Source organism: Orcinus orca, chromosome 12 (genome assembly GCF_937001465.1).
Source record: "Orcinus orca chromosome 12, mOrcOrc1.1, whole genome shotgun sequence".
Classification (NCBI taxonomy): domain Eukaryota; kingdom Metazoa; phylum Chordata; class Mammalia; order Artiodactyla; family Delphinidae; genus Orcinus; species Orcinus orca.
Genome location: NC_064570.1, coordinates 12,956,935 through 12,981,414, shown reverse-complemented (window position 1 = coordinate 12,981,414; position 24,480 = coordinate 12,956,935).

The following is a 24,480-nucleotide window of genomic DNA, read 5'->3' as shown; positions in this document are numbered from 1 at the left end:
ATGTACTAGTGAGTCTGTTCTGTTTGTTATTTTGGAGATTTTCTTCAATGCTGTTTTGTTTTTCTTCATATGTCGAGCGATCTTGTTTGTTCGTGTTTAAAAATTGAGGACTTAGCTGAATTTGAAGGAAACTAGTCTGGGTTTCTCTCCTGTTGTGTCTGTAGGGTATTTTCCCACTAGGTCTTTTCAATGAATAGGAAATATTACTCTGAGCTCTCTTTATGGAAAAGGGCTTATCTTTGCCCTTATCAGCTTGAGGATGAACAGGAGAGAAACTAGTTTTTAAAGTGGGGTCTCCAACATGCCAGAATGGGAAGGGCTTTCTTCTGGAGTTCCAGAAGCCAGTCTTTTAGTTCCGTAGTAGTTTGGTAAATTTATTTGGAGTTTTCAGGTGTTTGCCAGGGGAAAACCCCGGCTGTCTTGGGAGTGAAGAATGAAGGAAATATCAGGCTTACGACATAAGTTCTTCCTAGAAACAAAGTGTAAAACACAGGTTGCCATGAGAGGATGCCAGGGAGAAAGGAAAGTAGGGAGAGGTTGGTAAAAGGGTACAAACTTTCAGTTATAAGGTGAATAAGTTCTGAGGATCCAATGTATAACATAGTGACAATAGTTGATAACACTGTATGGTATAACTGAAATTTGCTAAGAGAGTAGAACTCAAATGTTCTCACACCAAAATATAAATAAATAAATAAATAAGATAATAGAAGTATTAATAAACTGGATGGGTGAATCCTTTCACAATGTATATATATTTCAAATCATCATATTAAACACTTTAAATGGCTTACGATTTTATTTGTCAATTACACCTCAATAAAACTGAAAAAAAAAGACATTAGTTTTGAAGGCATTTCCATATCATGCTGCTTTATCTTGACCTTACCAGTCTGAGTCTGGGGCCTCTCTGGGGTCTGACTTGAGAGATAAACTCTCTTTTTTTGCTGTCCTCCTCCTAGGCATATTTTGCACTGCTGTTTTTAATCTGTTAACAGGCTTCCACTCTGTTTCTGTTTTTCGGAAATCTGTTAAACTTTTTTTTTTTTTTAATCTTTGTATGGACCATTTTCTCTGATGTAATGGGTTTATTCATTTAATATCATTTCACTGGAACTGTTGGAAGGGATGGAGATAAACACTGGCTCTAAGTTTGCATTCTTGAATCAGAAAGCCAACAATGAGTTTTTGACACCTCTTTGGACAATAAACTCCCCTCAAGTTAAAAAGAAAAGGAATTAGGTTGCTATATTTATCATGCTTTGAAATATGCATGAAGCTACTTACATTTTTAATATTATTCATCAAGGACATAGAGCAAGATCCTAAGCTGATGTAACTGAGGCATCAGTTTTCTCTGTCAAGTGAATCCCTGAAAGTTTCCTGGAAGATCAGAGTAAGAGAGACATTTAGAGTAAATTCTGATCTTTCCCATGGGGCAAATCAAGGTTGTTTTTGTTTGTTTGATAGTTTTTGTCTCTGGAGGGAAAAGAATCATTGAGAAAACCTCAAAGAAAAATTTTAAAACCTCAGAGAAAACCTCAAAGAAAATATTTCACCGGAAATCTTTAAGACTCCGCTTCTTCTGTTTCCCTCTTGGCAGGTTTTGAGAAGTCAACGAGCCTCAGACAGGAGTCACGTGACCATGAATTGAGACTAGAGCCAAGACTACCCTTTCAGTTTACATGGTCAGGAGGAGGGAGCCAGGGAGCCAGGCTTCAGCAGCCAAAGTTCTAAAATAAGCATGAGGTCAAAGATTTCTAAAAAAATGGAAATTAGGAAGGACTCTCAGGTGCAAAAAAGATGAAGGCTCAGAAATGTGGGCAATTATTGAATAATCAAACTGCAGATTTCATGTTTCCAGTAATGTGGAGGTTTGGGTCAAAAACTGAATATCATTCTTTGAGAGTTAATTTGTTAACTTAATCATCCATTTGTTGATTGCACAAGTATTTATTGAGCAAGTGTTAATCTGCTTACTGTGAGGATCCTGGAGATCCCGTGGGGAAAATTTAGATTTAGTTTCTGTTCAAGAGTCTTTCTCAACATCTAGCTAGAACCGAAGCACATCAAGTAAGTCAACAGATTTTGCCATGACTTATGTGTTCTTCCATGCCAGTTATAGTTAAGTAATTGATGAGATTTCTCAAATACAAATACTGGCATTAATAAAGTGAATAAACGAGAGTATGGACAGTCTTAACCATCAGTTGAAAATTACCCTTGTAAAATAGTATTCTCAGCAATATTCAAGTACAAATGATATGAGTTCTCCAAATTTTCCAAAAAGAAGCTACAGTTAATTTTCTGAAGCCTTAATCGTACCAAGGATTTTGATGAGGCACATATATTTGATTTCATTTCCAGCTGAGAAAATAGAAATATGGTAACTGATTCACTCTGGTCAGATTCCCGAATCAACGTGTTGGATTTTGATCAACACTTGCCGTACCCTTTTCCTTCCTGATGGTTAGTTATTTTAATGTCTGTTTGCAATTATGAGATTTGATATAAAGCAAGTGGAAGAGCTGGTGTAGAGTTTAAAAATACTGTCTCCCTTTAGAAATCAACCTGAGAAAATGTTTGATGGAAAGGAATGAACTGCGCATGCACTGAACAAGCTAAGGCTACATCAAAGGGACAAAAAGAAACCACTTTATAATAAAAATGTTGCTTTGATTGAAACTGGGCAAAAAGCCAAAGGTACTGGAAGGAGACTCAAACATACTGAATTGTTTCTGGATCAAACACTCCATAAATCTAGGTAAAATGTGAAACTTTTCTAGTAAATTTTGAGGCTACAGAGAAATGGGCTTCTTGCTGAGCTGCAGAGCTGAGCCGCTGTTCATGAAGTTTCTTTGTAAGTAAAAGATAGGTATAGATACATGCACCCATGTCAAAATGGATTCATAAAATATCGACTGCGTACAAGAATTTCTCATCAGGAATTCTGAAGAAAAGTTACAGGTTTGTGTTTTCACACATTTCTTTGATTATAAAGAAGTCATTTAACAGATTTCATGAAAATGCTCATTAAAACGACTAAGGATCCTTAGCATGTAGCAATGTCTATACTTGGTAAAGCAACTTTGGTTTGATACGATGAAACTAATAATTTGCTGTGTTATATCTCAGGCTATTGCATTCACAGTTTTTTCAATGTTGGAGATTAATTGTTTGAGATCTGTTTGCCTTATTATACTGTAGAATGCTGAGGCAGGAACCATGTATGTTTTGTTCAAGACTGGCACATAATAGGGGATCATTTAATTTTATCGAATTAAGCTGTCAAATATTGGGATACATTGATGAAACTAGTTTGCGTGACTTCATATTATTCCCATATATAATCATGATTTGTGTCAAAGTGGGACAAAATTTATTTGATTCAGTTAGCTTTTATATGACTCTGTAACCACACAAGCAGATATATTAGGGACAAAATGATGAAAATCCATCAAGTCAAAGTGCAGATTCAGATACACAGTTGGCATCCTAGAGATAGGACAGCCCGTAGGGCAGAGTAAACTTTCTCTTGGGGAGGTTAAGTGCCAGGTAGCCAAACATTTCTCCACTGGAGAACTCAGATCACGCTGGCACCTGTAGCCATGCCATATTAGGAGCTCCACAGAGCAGGGAGCAAGGAGGCTCGGTGGAGAGCAGGATTAGATAAAAATTAGTTTTATCTACAAACATGTTTTCTTTCTGCAGCCAAGTTATGATTTCCAAGGAAATAGAGAAAATAAAATTTGGGGTGGCTGATGCCAATTTAAAGGGAACAGAAACAAATGGTTTCTGCGAGGGTCTTGGAAAAAAATTCATCCTTGGTCTCGGATGCCAGGGCCAGTTAACAGCAGCAACAATGAAAATACATAACGTTTTGAGTGCTTACTGTTTGAAAATACTCTATTAAATAGTTTGCATGCATTTGTTATTTCAAACCTCAAAAATTCTATAAGATAGATCTGTCATTTGATCTATTTTACTGAAGATTACATTTCAAGGAAGGCAAATGAAGTGCAGCAGGAAGTGGCAGGGTGAGGACTCAGACTCAGGCTACTTGGCTCCAGGTCTCATGCCCTTGACCTCTGTGTCTCATATCTGAGAAGTCTGAACAGTTATAAGGGAGATAGAGCAGAATCACACCCTGGGGAATTTGGCTGACAGGGACTATACAATGGGAGCCAGAATGCGGAGCTTTGTGGAAAAAGCCAGTAAACCAGCAAAGAAGGTTCGTTAAGAGTAGGAATTTATACAGGAGACTGCAGCTCGATGCCTTGTGGATACTGAGTACTCGATCCTTTCCTAGGTATAGGGTAGCAGACACAGGCACTTCTGGATAAGGGAGGTGGCACCATTATAAATACCAGGTCCATTATTCATTGTCCTAAGACACTGAAAATCAATTGGTGTGTCCAAAACACTGATTTTACTTGTGATCCTTCAGTAAATGCTATCAAATCAAATATTTAAAAAATTATATATGCCACAAACTATACAGGGAGGTTGAGTTGTGAATAACTGTTATTGTTTGAAGATATTCAATGTATTAATGGATTTAATAAATATTTATTCAGCACCTACTGTCTGCTATACACCGATCTAGATGCTTGAGCTAGATCAGGAACAAATAGACATACTCCTACATGCAACAGCAATGAGAGCAGATTCATACTTCGACATATCCTGGTTCTGCAAAAAGAAAACAAAATTAAAAATCAAACGGGCTGTGCTCTCCAGTACCACAGATCCTTTATAAATATCCATGCAGAAAAAAATAATCTACTAAAATGTCTGATGCAATGCTAAGTGCTAAAGATAGCACATTTTGCAAAATTTTAATTTGATCTAATAATTACATAATCAGGTGATTTATCTTTGCTTGTGAAGGGAGATAAAAAATATATTCAAGGGCTTTCCTGGTAGCGCAGTGGTTGAGAGTCCGCCTGCCGATGCAGGGGACGCGGGTTCGTGCTCCGGTCCGGGAAGATCCCACATGCCGCGGAGCGGCTGGGCCCGTGGGCCATGGCCGTTGAACCTGCACGTCCGGAGCCTGTGCTCCGCAACAGGAGAGGCCACAACAGTGAGAGCCCCACGTACCACAAAAAAAAAAAAAAAAAAAAAAATGACAGTGTGTTTCACCTGCTAAACTGAAAAAAAAGTGGTCTCTTTTTTTTGTCATTTTGTTTTTAAAATAATAATAGCATCTTTGATTGTGCAGGTAATTGAAAATTCTCATACATTGTTGACAGGCATATAAAGTAGCAATTTTTCTTGAAGGCAATTTGGTAACCTATCAAATGCATTAAAATATTCATTTCCTTTGATTCAGTAGTTTCACTTCTGGGAATTTATTCTAGAATTTATTCACACAATAATATGTTATAAAAGAGTTCAGCACAGATGTATTTATGCTAGAATTAAAAGGTTTTTTTTATTGTATTTACTAAAGACAAATTTGAAAGTGGAATACTTTGTAGCCATTAAAATTTATGTTTCTGAAATATATGTAATGATAGAAAATCCCCATAATATAATATTAAACGAAAAAGAGCAGGTTAATCAATTTTCATTACTCAAATTCTATTTTTAAAGTATATTTATGAGAAGAAAAATGAATAAAAAGAAATATAAAAAATAGCAATGATACTTTAAGATGGTAAAATTATGAGTGACTTTCATTTTATTGTTTTATGTATTCCCAAAATTAACTATAATAATAAATCAGCTTTATAATAAAATGTGTTTTAAAAATGCCCAATACTGAAAGGAAAGTAATTTAGGATTTTTTCCTTAGCTTGAATCATTTGAATATTTTTCTAATTCAAAGTTATTTCTCATCCCCCAGGGAGAATTAGATATAGTTCTACTGTGTCACCGCAAAAGAAATATATATATTTAATTTGTTAACGTATTTGTTTCTATCTCTTGGACTATAAGCCCCTCAACTGCAGGTATCCTATTTTCTTAATATTAGAGAAACAAAATGCTTAGCTAGTTACGTGTTTTCACATATTGTTAATGCTTGTTAAACATTTGTTGAGTTGAATGAATTGATTCTAGTTCAATTACAGAGATGGAAGCTTATAGAAGGAGTAAATGGTTTATAAAATTATCCAATAACATAAAACACTTTGAAAGTGAGTTCTTTAGTTAGTATCTTTTTAATTCGACAACTTGAATGTTCAGGTGTTTAAGAAATTTGATCTGGTCTTGTTTTATCTTCTTTTATGTTTCATAGCCATTGATATATTTCTAAATACCCTATAGAAAACCTTCTTTTCATATACACATTTGTAATAAATACAGGATTTGGAAAAAATTTATAACACTTTAAAAATACTGTGGTTACATATTTTGAAAGCCACCACTCTTGAATTGAGGACTGTTTTGATAGAAACTGTAATGAGTTTCCACAAATTATAATATATAGAGTCAGTCCATTTTACTAATTTTCATATATGTTGCATTTCTCCTTTCCATAGGGAAGTAATGTTAATTTTTTCTCCCTTTGGAATTCTAAAAGCAGGAAAATAATGGGCCAGTGTGTATCATAGAAACTAGTTGAATAGCACTGTGATACCCTTGAGACGTAGGGGTACAAAGAGCAGGCGTGCCTAGTGAAGAATGTAATAAACACGAACTGGATTAAACTACCTGAAGGGACCTTGCAGCTAAAATGAGTGAATCCTTTCTATGAGGAGTCTTATCATTTTACTATAGCCAATGCAGTGATTTTTTTAGAAAGGCCTCTTTGTTTTTTTTTTTTTTTTTGCGGTACGCGGGCCTCTCACTGTTGTGGCCTCTCCTGTTGTGGAGCACAGGCTCCAGATGCGCAGGCTCAGCGGCCATGGCTCACGGGCCCAGCCACTCCGCGGCATGTGGGATCTTCCTGGACCGGGGCACGAACCCGTGTCCCCTGCATCGGCGGGCGGACTCTCAACGCCTGTGCCACCAGGAAAGCCCCCTAAAAAAGGCCTCTTTGTATTGTGATACATGGAGGTTTAAAATCTGACAGAGCAAACAGAAAAAAAATATGATAAAATTAACTGAGTGTATAATGACCATATGATTCATGCCTGTTTTCCTGGGGTAATTATTGGTAGCATTTCTTGTTCATTCTCCTAGTGTTGGAGATCATTTTCATCATCACCCTAACTATAAGGTATTAAAGAATGTCGAATGATAGGTGTGTGTGAGAGAAACCGAAGGACTTGAGACCTGAAAGATTTCCACTGTAGCCTTTGTATCACTTGCTCTGGCAGCTGTTCCATCCACCCCTGCACAGGACAGAATCCTGAACTATTCCTCTTCATCCTCTAGATAAGATCCTGGCGGCCAAACAATGGCTGCTAATCCACATGAAACATCCCTCTCTTCCTGTTTCCGGAACTAGCTGAACTTTGACCGATATCCCTCCTCCTGCTAAAGCCCCATGAAACAGTCCGCCCCTTCTCCAATTCAGATGCTTCTTTACCCTTCCTCCTCATGCCAGGCATTTTCAAATAAAGTCTTATCTGAATGGTGCTCTAGTTGATTTTCTTCTCCAAGTAGGAAATACTCTAGGAATTCAGTGAGGTGGGAGAGAGTATTTCTACATTTTTAGGCCAGTGGAGATTAATGGAGTGGGGAAATATTTACACTGAGCTTAAAAGGGTGAATTGTTTACAGATTAAAGAATAAATTTTATATACTTATAACTTACTATCAGATGTCAGTTTTTACCCAGAGGTTCCTGCATACATCAAGGCTAAAAGTATTGTAAGACAAAATCAGAAGTTGGAAAACTCCGTGTGAAGGTGAATATATGAGTGTATGTACCAACCAAAGTGTAAATAAAGCCATCAAGTGTGGAAAGTCTCATTCCAGAGGGGACTTTAGTTTTTTCCAAAGCTTTTCAAATATTAATCTAGGTTCCTAAAACCTGGCTACATTCTAATCCATGTAATTACAAAAATTTCACTTCAGAAAGCACCATTAAACTAAAAAATATTTTCTTTGCATAGCAAAAGAGGCAAATATTTCAGAGAAATATTTCAAGAACCCTTTGATTTATAATGTGACAAAGACATTATCGTAAATAACAAATATAAAGGTTCGCTTTAATGTGTAAAGGTAGAAACAATATTCTCATCAAAGTATTTATTATGAGTCTTGTGCTGCTCTAAGTGATTGGGTTGAACACGTGTTTGTTGTCACGAATTTCCTTCGACCCCTAAATGTATCCTTTTGCTCTCTTCAGAGTGAATATGCGTTTTAGTCCTAAGAGCCCAGTTCTTGTCAGATATGGGAGAATTAAAGTGACATCTATTTCTCTCTCTTGCAAGTCTGGGATTTGAGTGCAGTCCCCAAGCATTGAATCTGCCTGGTCTACCCTTTGGGTAATCTTACATGAGGGACCAACATCTCACTTAGATTAAGGGACCAGTTGTGTGCAGGTAAATGTTTGGAAAAGGCGGGGGAACTGATTTGTAGTGTTTACCAATTTCTGTGTTTTAAATACTACCACCATGGCCATTTCAGGAGACCAATGTGATGTTACTGAAGGGAGAGTTGGAAAAAGATGTGTAGGAGGACCCCATTATAAGTATTTTCATCATACAGACATGATAGATGTGAATAACCTCAAGAGCATGGATAAAAATAAAATGTGGAAAATGAATTAGGGAGTAAAGAGTTTTAGATACACATTTTCTTGGTTTAATACAATTTATTTAATTTAAGTTTTACATAATATAACTTTTAATAATGGCTATGTTAACAACTGGCTTGCAAAATTCCTGAAATGAGCTAAAAATAGGCTCCAGCACAGCACATGCTTTGTGTGTTAACTCCTTTGTTTTCAGAATATGGTTACACACATTGGCACCCCATCAACACCATCTTGGAACTTACTAGAAAATGCAGCGTCTTAAGTCCCAGCCCAGATCTGCCAAGTCAGAGTCTTCATTTTAACAAGATCTTTGGGTAATTTCTACTCAAATGAAAAGTTTGAGAAGTACTAGAAATTTTACCCTAAGTCTGGGTCAGCCTCAGGGTTGGGAAGGTTCTTGACTAATAGAAGAGTTTATTGCTGACACAAGTTTTAAAATTTGGGGGAATGTGTTGTTATGTTTTTATATGTGACTGGAAAACCTCATTAGATTATAAATCTTGAAAGCTAAGGAAGAAAGCGGTATTGGGATAAAGGTGAAAATAGTGGTGTAGATGTATAATCCACATGACGTTAGATATAATTAAAAAGAAACACCGACTTAACAGAGGCTCAGGAAATGCCTAATGACGTAACAAAGAATGTGTCATGGCATTACTTTTTTTCACGATGGAGAAATCTAATTATAAGTTGGACATCAACAATAAAATTATTCTTCCTACAAATAGGTGTTTAAAATTCTTCTCCATTCATGCATAGCAAACAGATCTGCACATGGAAAATAGAAACACTTGAAATGATAGAAGTGCACAAAGATGGGCCAAAAGTACTGCTGAATGTAGCATTCTAGAGGTAAGGTAAAGTAGAAATCCTGAATTTTGCAGAGAATTTTGGAAAAAGTTACCCTTCTTAATAACCCCAATAATCAGATGGCTAAAATGACAGGTGGATGTCAGTCAACTTTTCCCCAGCCCCCTCAGTGCTTGTTCAATGGCCCATGAACAAAGTAACCAGAATGGCAGGGATGGACAGTTTCCATGAGCTCAACAACTTGGGCTTCCCCTTAAAAAAGGATAAGCTGGCCACTAAATGCTGAGTGTCATTCTCCCAACAACAGAGAACAACTCTGAGTCCCTAATGTGGTGGCAATGCTTGAGGGGACCAGCCAGTGACACTGGGCTGATTGATTACATTGAACTATTTCCATCATCTTCACTGAAAACATATTTTTTGGATATGAATTTGCCTTCCCTGACTTTGATGCTTCTGCCACCACCCATGCACCGGCAAAATGCCTTATCAGCAGTCATGATATCCTGGACTGCATTGCTTCTGATCAAGGAAGTAATCTTGCAGCAAAGGATGTGCAACACTTGGCTCATGCAAAAGGAATGAACTGGTCTGATGGCATACTTTATCACCTAGGAGTAGCTGGTCTGCTTGAAAGATGGAATGGCTATTGAGGTCTCAGTTACAGTGTTGCTTGGAAGACTACACCTTGCAAGAAGGAGCTTTCCTCTTTCAGGATGCAGCATATGTTTTGAATCAGAGCATTATGTTATGCTTTCTCCCCCATAGTCAGAAAACATGGGTGTGATAATTAAGAAGTGAAGTGGCTACATATATGATACATACAACATACCATGCCATATATGTATTACACTGAACAGTATATGAGCATGCATATTGCATTGAGCAATATATGAATTACATATTATCCTAGTCTGTTCAAGCTAAGATAAAAATACCATAGACTTGTGTAGCTTAAACAACAAACATTTATTTTTGGAGGCTGGGAAATCCAAGATCAAGGCACCGGCAGATTTGGTGTCTGGTGAGATCTCACTTCCTGGTTCATAGACGGCTGTCTTCTTGTTATGTCCTCACATGGAAGAAGAGACAAGAGAGCTCTCTGGGGTGTCTTTTATATAAGGGGGCTAATCCCATTCGTGAGGGCTCTACTCTCATGACCTAATTACCTCCCAAAGCCTCCACCTCTTAATACCATCACATTAAAGATTAAGTTTCAACATATGAATTTTGGGGGGGACACAAATATTCAGTCTATAGCATATATATTAAAGATGTGTAATCTTATATGTTTTATAATTATATATATACATGTATATATATACACACACACACATATATGACAATATTCCCCTAGGTGACACAAAGATGGTTCAATTGAATTGGAAGATGAAATTGCCACCAAAATGGGCTCCTCATGTCACTGAAGCAACAGGCAAAAATGGGGAGGGGCACTCTAATAGCCAGAGTGACTGATTCCAATTACCAAGAGCAAATTAGCTTATTGCTAATACAGTAGAGTCAAGGAGAATGATATCTAGAAATCAAGTGATTTTCTGGAGTTCCCCTTATTTCCTTCCCATTAATAAAGTGAATGGAAAGGAACAGCAAACAAAACAGGAAAGGATGGCTGAGGACTCAGACCCTTCAGGAATTAGAGTTTTGATTACTCTTTCAGGTAATGAACCTAGAGCAGTTTAGGACAAATGAATGGCAAAAGAAAGATGGAAGGTGTAATGAAACTAAGGATATCACAGCTGTCAGCTGCTGCATTGGGACCAATTACAGAAGGAAAGATTGCCCATCCTCCCGTGTTCTGGAGGATCACAGGACCTTCCACCAAAGCATGGGTCCACCAAGGTGGCCTTTGTACATATACAAGGTTGTCAGGGCCCCGGCATAGAGAAGTTTCCTTACAGAATGGGGCTCAAGAAACTGGCACCAAAATGTTGATATCTGACTACTACTATTGCTATGGTAATAAACTTTCCTTTTCTGAAAAAGTAAAAATAAAAAGAAAGACTCTAAGAGCCTTGCATATTTTCTCCTTGTTTGTTAAGTGTATATATTTATACATATGATCTATTTTCTCTTTCTCTGCCTCCTTCTTCATGTTATCATTTTAAAGAAGTTTGTGGAAAGTTAACTTTACAATTCAGTCTTTAGGTAGTAGAATATTCAATGGGACTAGAACTGAATTTGTGAAATGATTAATACAGCTAGTGAAGGATACAATGGGTGTTGAGACAGTATGTTTCCATTTTGGGGAGAGGATGAGAGCTTCTTTACTAGTATGAAGGAAATTTCCATCCTGTTAGGTAGAAACAGAGTTGTGTTGTATGGAGGCTGAAATGTGTGTAGAAATATGTGTGTGGTTACTGAGTGACTAAAGGTGTGGACTGTGCCAGTTATTGACTTGTTTCTCAGCCCCAAACTCACGCTTGTTTGCCCTGCTTTGTGATGATGGAATTAGACGCTGCAGATTACATTTACCCTGTGCCAGCTGGCTTGGTATTAGGTTCTCCTGAGAAGACACTGGAGGAACGGTAGGACAGGAAGGGTAGGAAGAGATGTTTTTGTGCTCTGTTTTCCATGGGACATTGAGAAGATTGGTGTGAAATGGACACAGGAGCATATACCACAGCTGAATGTGCTTTGCCTTTTATGGAGGACACCTCCTAGCGTGTTTCTTCATCATCATGAACTGTTTTGCAGTTCAGGGGTAGCATCTTCCAGCAAGTGTCATGATCCCGACAATGACAAGATACTTTTGTGGTTTCACAGTTTTGCAAAGAGTGCTTCCGTCAAGTTTCTGCATCATCACAGTGACAGGCAACAACGACACCATCTACGCTGAGATCTCAGCCTTGCAGCCCCCTTTAAGTTTCTGAGTTTCTTTCTTATTCACTTTCCTCTCAACCCTAAGGAGTAATCATCCTGCAGCTGCTACCCCTGCACACTTTAGTAACCACATTTTAACTAGTTAGAAATGCTATCTTCCTTGTTCAAATTCCTGATAAGATTTCTCTCTCCTGAATGGACCGTGACTGATATTTATATAAATTTATTATTAAAAATTTTTTTCTTTGGTTAAGAATTTTGTGTAATAGCCTAAGTAGTTTATTACAGTATTTATTAAGTTAAAGTTTTGGGACTAAATGGAGTTCTCATGCTACTCTATGGATTGAAACACTTTCAACTAATCCTTTTGCTGAGTTATGTGGCATGGTCCATAAGGCTTGATGCTTTCTGGGGAAACATCAGGGGGTGGTCTTTAATTGCTTTTGATATTTTTTCATGAAGGGTTGAAGCTTAATATTGTTGGAGGAGGTCATGGAGAGGACACGACCTGAGAGCTGGTTGACCTGAGAGCTGGATTCCGACAGTCAAAGGCTTCTGACACCCTCCTCCCCTGGCCCTGGTTCTTAGGAAGTAAAGGACTGTGTATGTGACTCAGTTCTGTTAAGGCCTCTGTAGAAATTTTAAGATTCTGGTGGATGGTTGTGGAGATCTACCCATTTCGCAGCTGCCCAAGACAAGCCTTGATATATTTGATATAAGTCCCCTTGCTTACTAAAACTGCCACCTACCAATCTGGAGTGGTCTGCCTCTTTCTTTGGTCTCCTATTGCTCTCTGAGTATGGAAGCTGGTTTTGAATTTGGCCGAGGGAACTCACAAGGTGGTGAACCAACAAATACATCAGAAAATAAAGTAAATTAAAGTTGGTGCATTTGGATGATATCTACCTGTTCACTTCTCTCTGGGGATTCACCTCTCTCACTGACCCACAAGGTCAAAGTTTATCACTGAGAAGTCCAGGGTGATGCTATATTACTCTGCTTCCTCGGCCATGATCGACTGAACTAAGGTGAATACTTGATTCAATTTGTGCAGAGTCTATTCAGCAGAAATTTGAACTGTCAGTAAGAGATTCTAGCCTTTGTTGGTCTCTAGCTACAAAACCATGAGATCATTTAGTTTTTAGTAACAAATAATAATGAAATGTTTTCTGCCATATAACAGTGTTAAAGGGAGCCTAATTCCATGAAATCAATTTAAACATAATCAATTCACTTTTAAATGGGTTTCTTCAGGTAATTAAGTATGCAGAAGGTCACTAGGGGTTTTATATATTTTCGTAGTACCTTTTATATAAAATATGGTAAGCTGAACCCTGTATTGAATACTTATTGTGTTATTTACACAAAGACACTGAAAATTTCAGGGCAAATAAGTAGCCTCCTTATCTGCAACCACTGATTCTTTTTCTTTTTCTCTGTTGGAATGAGAGACGTGGAGAGGAAACTTGCTCTATATTCAGACTTTTGTCTTTCAAGAACTTCCCAAATCTTGTACATTTAAGTTCCAGTGAAGTGGAAATGTCATTTCTCTTCTTCACTGGGTTTGATCCAACCTCCAGTGAAGGCCATGGAGTAGCCGTTGTCCTCTGTACCCACCAACCACATGGGGAATACTCCAGAAATCTCCAGTGCACCATCTCAAAATTCAATTCCTTCTACTAATGTTTCCCATCCTTCATTAAGCAAATGTGCAGTGAATGCCTGCTTTGTGCCAGATACAATGTGTGGAACTGAGACTATGGTAGTGACAAGACGGAGGCTGTGCTGCCCTTACTGAGCTCACAGGTTGATGGATAGAAGGATTAATTGAATATTTAAACCCTAACCCTAAACAATACTGTAAATATTTATTGAACGTTTACTATGTAGCCATCACTGTTCTAGGTACCAGTGATAAAGCAGTGAAAGAAAAAATAGACAAAAATCCCTGTCTTTAAGAAGATTGACTTCTAGTTGATATAAAATTATAAATACTGATATATACTAGAAGAAAAATTATAGAGTTCAATGACAACATATATCAGGGGGATATAAGCTAGCAAGAAGTTCAAGATCTCCTGAATTGTGATGTCTAAGCTGAGCCCTGAAATGTAAGAAGGTATTAACTAGGCAAAGAGGATGAACAGAAGAAAATATTTCAGGTAAAGAAAACACATTTTAAGGACCTGGGATAGTTAATTGTGGGGAGAAAAGCCCTAAAATATGAAAATTCAAAAGTGGTTAAAAGTCCTAGCAATTAATTCTAAACTCCTGACCAATTAATATTAATTAAGCGACCATGGGGCTAATTTCTCTTGGGATCTTTAACAACAGTCAATTTATTCTGAAAACAATTGCAGTATTCAAAAATGAATATTCATTAGGAAATTCTAACTGAAGATAGGAAAATGGAGAAGATTATATATCTCCATTCAGGATAAACTCAGTGTTAGCAAATAACATGTACACAGTCATAATTATATAATATTTAAAAAATCAAACTATAACTTAACATTTCTACATTTTAAATTTGAATATAAAGGGAAGGGAACAAGTTCATTATTAGTAGGTATATGCATTAAAAATAATTTTTATTATTTTTTGATACTACTGAAATATATGTTCATTGTGTAGAATTTTAAAAGTAGACAAAATTATAAAAAAAGGAAATGAAAATTAGCCATTATCCACCAACCAAAGTTTATATCAATCTTTGTTATGTTTGATTTAAAAGTCAAATTAATCACATATTTTCATGTAAAAACATGCTAAAATTAGATTGTTGAGATAGAGACATAAATTAAGCTAATAAACTTTATGGTTTTGAAGTTTGTGTAGTTAGGATATTTATATATTTTTACATAATATAATAGCAGCACTGTTAGTTTTCTTGTTTCTATCATAATTGAGTTTAAATGATAATGAATTTTAGAAAATCAGAAAATTATAATATAAGTCTGTAACTTTATTTTGCTGAAAACATATAAACATTCATAGAAGTTTTCATGGTGTAAATGGTTATGAAGTAAAATAAATTTCTAGTATTCTGACTGTTCTTGACAGTAATATAAAGTATAATATTAGCCTAATATAAAATATAGGTAATGCATTACAGATATGGAGCATAATAGATTTATCTGAGGAATGAAAACGTTAATAATTGTTAGATTAAAAAATATGTTGATGATCCCATCTGTGTTTATTATATTCTAAATTCTTAATTTTCCATATTATTTTCAATACAGTAAGTTTGTTCTTCTCTAATAAAATTTGTTCATTTTATTCTCCCTAAATATACCCAATGGCCTAGGAGACCAAAAGGAATACGTAAAATATAGATACAATAACTTATAGAATGGCAACCAAAATAGTTCATCAAGAGGATGATGCATAAAATCACTTAGTAAGTTAATAAACTTTCATAATGCGTTAATGCCTGGGCCACAGGTGGATCTGTTACTTGGGTCTGGCCAATCGTCCCAACCAAAGCCGTGCTAGACCATTCTGGAGCCACTTGACCCCAAATATTTGAGCACCCAGACAAGATCCCAGAGTTTCTTGCAGACTCTGAAGCTGACTGTGGATGCATGATTGAGTCAGCCATGACCAGAAAGCAACTAGGTGACCTGAAGACATATAAGAAAAAATAAATTCTTAGTGTTTTAAGTCACTGAGTTTGGGGATGTTTTCTTACACAGCAAGGGCTATTTTAGACTCAGGTAAATAAATTAGAAAGACACAACTTTAAGGTTTTGGGGGAAAGTTTGATCATTTAATATGTGATTATTGGTTAGTGATGTTGAAAATATACAGGCAAGCCAGTCAGTCAAGTTAGAAGCACATCTCACATCTTATATTAAATTTGAGATGACTCAAAGATGTTGGAAATATAGGGCGCATTCTTTGTAAGCATAATCTTACTGTAGTAAGATGAAAAAACAAGTAAATTCACAATAGTGTAATGGAAAAGATTATATTTGATTAAGCAATGAAAAATCTTTTACTCCGCACAATTCTCCTTAGGAAAAAACTTATCCTTGTTTTGGAGGATTCTCTGAAGCACTTTCTCTATTAAGCCAGAACACTGAGACTAGAAAACAAGCTTCTGAGGGTAGAAGAAATCCCATTGCATTAGTATACACAGTCTCACAGATTTTATAACAAGTGTTAACTGATCATCTCTGGATGATGGGATTAAGAGTTTATTTTTATTTACATTTCTCTCTATTTTTAAATTGTTTTGCAAGGGGCCTTTTTGCTTTTGGCTTCATCCTCTAGTTTTTTAATGTATATCATTTTCATTATTGTTCAATTCTAAGCATTTTGTATTGTATATTATTTTCTACTTAACTCACATATATTTAGAAGTTTGTTTTTTGTTTCTTTAATTTCTGCTTTTTTCGGGGGGGAAGGGACTACCTTACTGATTGTTTTGTTTTGTTTTGTTTTTTAGAATATGCCACCTTTTAGGTATGGAAAGGGGAGAAACCTAATATACATGTTGTAATTGATTATATTTTTTAAAATGGGAAGGTTGAAACAAAACTGATATAAATGATTTCGTACAGGTGACCGAAGAGCAGCCCAGGATGGAAGGACAATATATATAGTCTCATAACAAATATAATACATATTTACTGGCTCTACGCACTTAAAGGACAAGAAACAAGACCAACCCAGTAGCAATGAGCAACTCTTGTCCCAGACTGAATCTTATAAAAACATTTCCCACTAAAAGGAACCAGGCTTCCTTGGAGAAATGGCTGACTCCAGGTCTGGGTAGAGATTGTATCAAGTAAGTTTAGACCAGATTCCATTACCAGAAAGTATGTCAAGGACACAAAAGACAAAAAAGAAGGGAGTTACAGAGTCTGAAGAAGGAAAAAGTTGAACATCAAAAACATTAATGACTGCAATGTATTCAAACAAGAAATATATGAAAGTCTATGAAAGAACAAATATAACTAAATTGCTGTTCACCTTTGGAGGATCCCAGGGAAACAAATCAGTAAGTTTTTTTTTCTGACTTAAAACAGTAAAAATGTATTGTCTCACAGTTCTGGAGGCCAGAATTACAAGATCAAGGTGTTGGCAGGACCACTCTCCCTCTGAGATCTTGGGTAGAATCCTTCCTTGACTCTTCCTAACTTCTGGTGGTGGCTGTTGATCCTCGGCATTTCTTGGCCTGTGGCTGCATCACTCCAATATCTTCCTCTGTTGTCACACAGCCTTATTATCTCTGTGTCTGGGTCTTTTTTCCTCTTATAAGGACACAAGTCATATTGGATCAGGACCCATGCTACTTCAGCATTACCCCATCTTAATTATACCTGCAAAGACCTTATTTCCAAATAACTTCATATTCACAGGTGGCAGGAGTGAGGAATTCAATATATCTTTTGGGCTAACACAGATAACACATTTGTTGCATGCTCCTTTTCTCTCCTTTCTTGCCTTCTTTTGGATTAATTTCTTTTTTTAAATTAAATTTTATTTTTTATACAATATGTTCTTATTAGTTACCTATTTTATACATATTAGTATATATATCTCAATCCCAATCTCCCAATTCATCCCACCCCCGCCCCCCATTTTTCCCCCTTTCTGTCCATACATTTGTTCTCTATATCTGTCTCTATTTCTGCCCTGCAAACCAGTTCATCTGTACCATTTTTCTAGATTCCACATATATGGGTTAATATACGATATTTGTTTTTCTCTTTCTGACTTACTTCACTCCGTATGACAGTCTCTAGGTCCATCCATGTCTCTACAAATGACCCAGTTTCATTCTTTTTTATGGTTGAGTAATATTCCATTGTATATATGTACCACATCTTTATCCATTTGTCTGTTGATGGGTATTTAGGTTGCTTCCACGTCTTGGCTATTGTAAATAGTGCTGCAATGAACATTAGGGTGCATGTGTCTTTTTGAATTATGGTTTTCTCTGGGTATATGCCCAGTAGTGGGAATGTTGGGTCATATGGTAATTCTATTTTTAGTTTTTTAAGGAAACTCCATACTGTTCTCCATAGTGGCTGTATCAATTTACATTCCACCAACAGTGCAAGAGGGTTCCCTTTTCTCCACACCCTCTCCATCATTTGTTGTTTGTAGATTTTCTGATGATGCCCATTCTAACTGATGTGAAGTGATACCTCATTGTAGTTTTGATTTGCATTTCTCTAATAATTAGTGATGATGAGTAGCTTTTCATGTACCACTTGGCCATGTGTATGTTTTCTTTGGAGAAATGTGTATTTAGGTGTTCTGTGCATTTTTTGATTGGGTTGTTTGTTTTTTTAATATTGAGCTGCATGAGCTATTTATATATTTTGGAGATTAATCCTTTGTCAGTTGCTTCGTTTGCAAATATTTTCTCCCATTCTGAGGGTTGTCTTTTCATTTCGTTTATAGTTTCCTTTGCTATGAAAAAGCTTTTAAGTTTCATTAGGTCCCATTTGTTTATTTTTGTTTTTATTTCCATTACTCTAGGAGGTGGGTCAAAAAAATCTTGCTGTGATTTATAGCGAAGAGTGTTCTTCCTGTGTTTTTCTCTAAGAGCTTTATAGTGTCTGGTTTTACATTTAGGTCTTTAATCCATTTTGAATTTATTTTTGTGTATGGTGTTAGGAAGTGTTATAATTTAATTCTTTTACATGTATCTGTCCAGTTTTGCAGCACCACTTATTGAAGTGACTGTCTTTTCTCCATTGTATATCCTTGCCTCCTTTGTCATAGATTAGTTGACAATAGGTGCGTGAGTTTATCTCTGGGCTTTCTATCCTGTTGCATGGACCTAAATTTCTTTTCTTGTGCCTGTACCATATTTTCTTGATTACTGTAGCTTTGTAGTATAGTCTGATGTCAGGGAGCCTGATTCCTCCAGCTCCACTTTTCTTTCTCAAGATTGCTTTGGCTATTCAGGGGCTTTTGTGTCTCCATACAAATTTTAAGATTTTTTTGTTCTAGTTTTGTAAAAAAATGCCATTGGTAGTTTGATAAGGATTGCATTGAATCTATAGATTGCTTTGGGTAGTATAGTCATTTTCACAATATTGATTCTTCCAATCCAAGAACATGGTATATCTCTCCAACAGTTTGTATCATTTTTAATTTCATTATCAGTGTCTTATACTTTTCTGAATACAGGTCTTATACCTCCTTAGGTAGGTTTATTCCTAGGTATTTTATTCTTTTTGTTGCAATGGTGAATGGGATTGTTTCCTTAACTTCTCTTTCTGATCTTTCATTGTTAGTGTATAGGAATGTAAGAGATTTCTGTGCCTTAATTTTGTATCCTGCAACTTTACCAAATTCATTGATTAGCTCTAGTAGTTTTCTGGTGGCATCTTTAGGATTTTCTATGTATAGTATCATGTCATCTGCAAACAGTGACAGTTTTGCTTCTCCTTTTCCAATTTGTATTCCTTTTATTTCTTTTTCTTCTCTGATTGCTGTGGCTAGGACTTCTAAAACTATGTTGAATAATAATGGCGAGAGTGGACATCCTTGTCTTGTTTCTGATCTTAGAGGAAATGCTTTTAGCTTTTCACCGTTGAGAATGATGTTGTCATATATGGCCTTTATTATGTTGAGGTAGATTCCCCCTATGCCCACTTTCTGGAGAATTTTGATCATAAATGGGTGTTGAATTTTGTCAAAAGCTTTTTCTGCATCTATTGAGATAACCATATCGTTTTTATCCTTCAATTTTTTTTTTTTTTCCAGTATGCAGGCCTCTCACTGTTGTGGCCTCTCCTGTTGTGGAGCACAGGCTCCAGACATGCAGGCCCAGTGGCCATGGCTCACGGGCCCAGCCGCTCCGCAGCCTGTGGGATCCTCCCAGACCGGGGCATGAACCCGTGTCCCCTGCATCGGCAGGTGGACTCTCAACCACTGTGCCACCAGGGAAGCCCTCCTTCAATTTTTAAATATGGTGTATCACACTGATGGATTTGTGTATATTGAAGAATCCTTGCATCACTGGGATAAATCCCACTTCATCATGGTGTATGATCATTTTAATGTACTGTTGGATCCTGTTTGCTAGTGTTTTGTTGAGGATTTTTGCATCTATATTCATCAGTGATATTGGTCTGTAATTTTCATCTTTTATGGTATCTTTGTCTGGTTTTTGTATCAGGGTGATTGTAGCCTCGTAGAATGAGTTTGGGAGTGTTCCTTCCTCTGCAATTTTTTGGAGGAGTTTGGGAGGGATGGGTGTTAGCTCTTCTCTAAATGTTTGATAGAATTCACCTGTGAAGCCAACTCATCTTGGACTTTTATTTTTTGGAAGATTTTAATCACAGTTTCAAGTTAATTACTTGTGATTGGTCTGTTTATATTCTCTGTCTTCCTGGTTCAGTCTTGGAAGGTTATACCTTTCTAAGAATTTGTCCATTTCTTCCAGGTTGTCCATTTTATTGGCATAGAGTTGCTTGTAGTAGTCTCTTGTGATTCTTTGTATTTCTGTGTTGTCCATTGTAATTTCTCCTTTTTCATTTCTAATTTTATTGATTTGAGTCCTCTTCCTCTTTTTCTTGATGAGTCTGGCTAAAAGTTTATCAATTTTGTTTATCTTCTCAAAGAACCCGCTTTCAGTTTTCTTGATCTTTGCTATTGTTTTCTTTGCTTTTATTTCATTTCTTTCTGTTCTGATCTTTATGATTTCTTTCCTTCTACTAACTTTGGGTTTTGTTTGTTCTTCTTTCCCTAGTTCCTTTAGGTGTAAGATTAGATTGTTTATTTGAGATGTTTCTTGTTTCTTGAGGTAGGATTGTATTGCTATAAACTTCCCTTTTAGAACTGCTTTTGCTACAGCCTGTAGGTTTTGGATCGTCGTGTTTTCATTGTCATTTGTCTCTAGGTATTTTTTAATTTCCTCTTTGATTTCTTTAGTGATCTCTTGGTTATTTAGTAAAATATTGTTTAGCCTCCATGTGTTATGTTTTTTTACGGTTTTTTGTCCTATAATTGACTTCTAATCTCATAGCATTGTGGTCAGAAGAGATGATTGATATGACTTTAATTTTCTTAAATTTACCGAGGTTTGATTTATGAACCAAGATGTGATCTATCCTGGAGAATGTTCTGTGTGCACTTGAAAAGAAAGTGTAATCTGCTGTTTTCAATGGAATGTCCTATAAATATCAATTAAATCTATCTGGTCTATTGTGTCATTTAAAGCTTGTGTTTCCTTATTAAGTTTCTGTCTGGATGATCTGTCCATTGGTGTAAGTGAGGTGTTAAAGTCCCTCACTATTATTGTGTTACTGTCGATTTCCCCTTTTATGGCTGTTAACATTTGCCTTATATATTGAGGTGTTCCTATGCTGGATGCATATATATTTATAATTGTTATATCTTCTTCTTGGATTGATACCTTGATCATTATGTAGTGTCCTTTGTCTCTTATAACATTATTTTAAAGTCTATTTTATCTGCTATGAGTATTGCTACTCCAGCTTTCTTTTGATTTCCATTTGCATGGAATATCTTTTTTCATCCCTTCACTTTCAGTCTGTAAGTGTCCCTAGGTCTGAAGTGGGTCTCTTGTAGACAGCATATATAAGGATCTTGTTTCTGTATCCATTCAGTGAGCCTGTGTCTTTGGTTGGAGCATTTAATCCATTCACAGTTAAGGTGATTATTGATATGTATGTTCCTATTACCATTTTCTTAATTGTTTTGGGTTTGTTTTTGTAGGTCCTTTTCTTCTCTTGTGTTTCGCACTTAGAGAAGTTCCTTTAACATTTTTTGTAGAGCTGGCTTGGTGGTGCTGAAATCTCTTAGCTTTTGCTTGTTTGTAAAGCTTTTGATTTCTCCATTAAATCTGAATGAAATATTTGCTGGGTACAATAATCTTGGTTTTAGGTTCTTCCCTTTCATCACTTTAAATATATTGTGACACTCCTACTGGCTTGTAGAGTTTCTGCTGAGAAATCAGCTGTTAACCTTATGGGAGTTCCCTTATATGTTATTTGCCCTTATTCCCTTGTTGCTTTTAATAACTTTTCTTTGTCTTTAATTTTTGTCAATTTGATTACTATGTGTCTTGGCCTGTTTCTTCTTGGTTTTATCCTGCCTGGGACTCTCTGCACTTCCTGGGCTTGGGTGGCTATTTCCTTTCCCATGTTAGGGGCGTTTTCGACTATAATCTCTTCAAATATTTTCTCCTGTCCTTTCTGTCTCTCTTCTCATTCTGGGACCCTATAATGAAAATGTTGGTGCACTTAATGTTGTCCCAGAAGTCTCTTAGGCTGTCTTCATTTCTTTTCATTGTTTTTTCTTTATTTTGTTCCATGGCAGTGAATTCCACCATTCTGTCTTAAAGGTCACTTATCCGTTCTTCTGCCTCAGTTTTTCTGCTATTGATTCCTTCTAGTGTATTGTTTTTTCAGTTATTGTATTGTTCATCTCTGTTTGTTTGTTACTTAATTCTTCTAAGTGTTTGTTCTTTAATTCTTCTAGGTCTTTGTTGAACATTTCTTGCCTCTTCTCGATCTTTGCCTCCATTCTTTTTCTGAAGTCCTGGGTCATCTTCACTATTATTATTCTGAATTCTTTTTCTGGAATTTTGCCTATCTCCACTTCACTTACTTGTTTGTCTGGGGTTTTATCTTGTTCCTTCATCTGGTACATAGTCCTCTGTCTTTTCATTTTGTCTATCTTTCTGTGAATGTGTTTTCATTCCACAGGCTGCAGGATTGTAATTCTTCTTGCTTTGCTTTCTGTCCTCTGGTGGATGAGGCTACCTAAGAGGTTTGTGCAAGCTTCCTGATGGAAGGGACTGGTGGTGGGTAGAGCTGAGTGTTGCTTTGATGGGAAGAGCTCAATAAGACTTTAATCTACTTGCCTGCTGATGGGTGGGGCTGAATTCCCTCTTTGTTGGTTGTTTGAGGCAACCCAGCACTGGAGGCTACAGTCTCTTTTGTGGAGCTAACGACAGACTCCAGGAGGGCTCATGCCAAGGAGTACATCCCAGAACTTCTGCTGCCAGTGTCCTTGTCCCCATGGTGAGCCACAGCCACCCCCCCACCTCTGCAGGAGACCCTCCAACACAAGCAGGCAGGTCTGGTTCAGTCTCCTATGGAGTCACTGCTCCTTCCCTCTAGGTCCTGATGTGCACGCTACTTGTGTGTACCCTCCAAGAATGGAGTCCCTGTTTCACCCTGTCCCATTGAAGTCCTGCAATCAAATCCCACTAGCCTTCAAAGTCTGATTCTCTGAGAATTCCTCCTCCCGTTGCTGGACCCCCAGGTTGGGAAGCCTGATGTAGGGCTCAGAACCTTCACTACAGTGGGTGGACTTCTGTGGTATAATTGTTCTCCAGTTTGTGAGTCACCACCCAGTGGTTATGGGATTTGATTTTATTGTGATTGAGCCCCTCCTACTCTCTCATCATGGCTTCTCCTTTGTGTTTGGATGTGGGGTATCATTTTTGGTGAGTTCCAGTGTATTCCTGTCGATGATTGTTCAGCAGTTAGTTGTGATTCTGGTGTTCTTGCAAGACAGAGTGAGCACATGTCCTTCTACTCTGCTGTCTTCATCCAATCCTGGCTTATTGTTGACTTATAATTTTCTTAGAATGGGTCAGATAACAATCTATATGATAATAATCATTGGATCTCATTGAGATATTATTAGTAGCCTTGCATGTAGATGATTTGAAGTACTTTATTTTTGGGGGAGTGATGGCATAAGAGATTGTCTATATCTATGGGATCAAACTTATTAATATCTATGGGATCAAGCTTATTATTTGTGTAGCTCAAATCTTCCTTACTGTCACTACTTTTATCAGTTTTTGAGAGTGGTATGCCAATATCTCCCAATAATGATTATGGTGTGTCAAACTCTCATTGAAATTCTGTTAGTGTTAACTGTGTTTTTAGGTGCATATGTATGGCTAATTGTTGTGCAATCAGCTTTCTCAGAAACTATGCAACATATACTTGTCTTTCCTTAACTCTTCACTATCTACTTCCTCATTTTCAGCTAATATTTTACTGAGAAAACAGAGACAACCAGAGGTATGTTCCACCTTCTTTCTCCATCAAATCAGCCAAACTACCTGCCACTGTACCTGCCTTCCTTCTTGCCACAATCAGTGATTGCCCATCTCTCCAAAGCTGAAAGTCATCCCTGTAGAGAATATACAGATTTGCCCC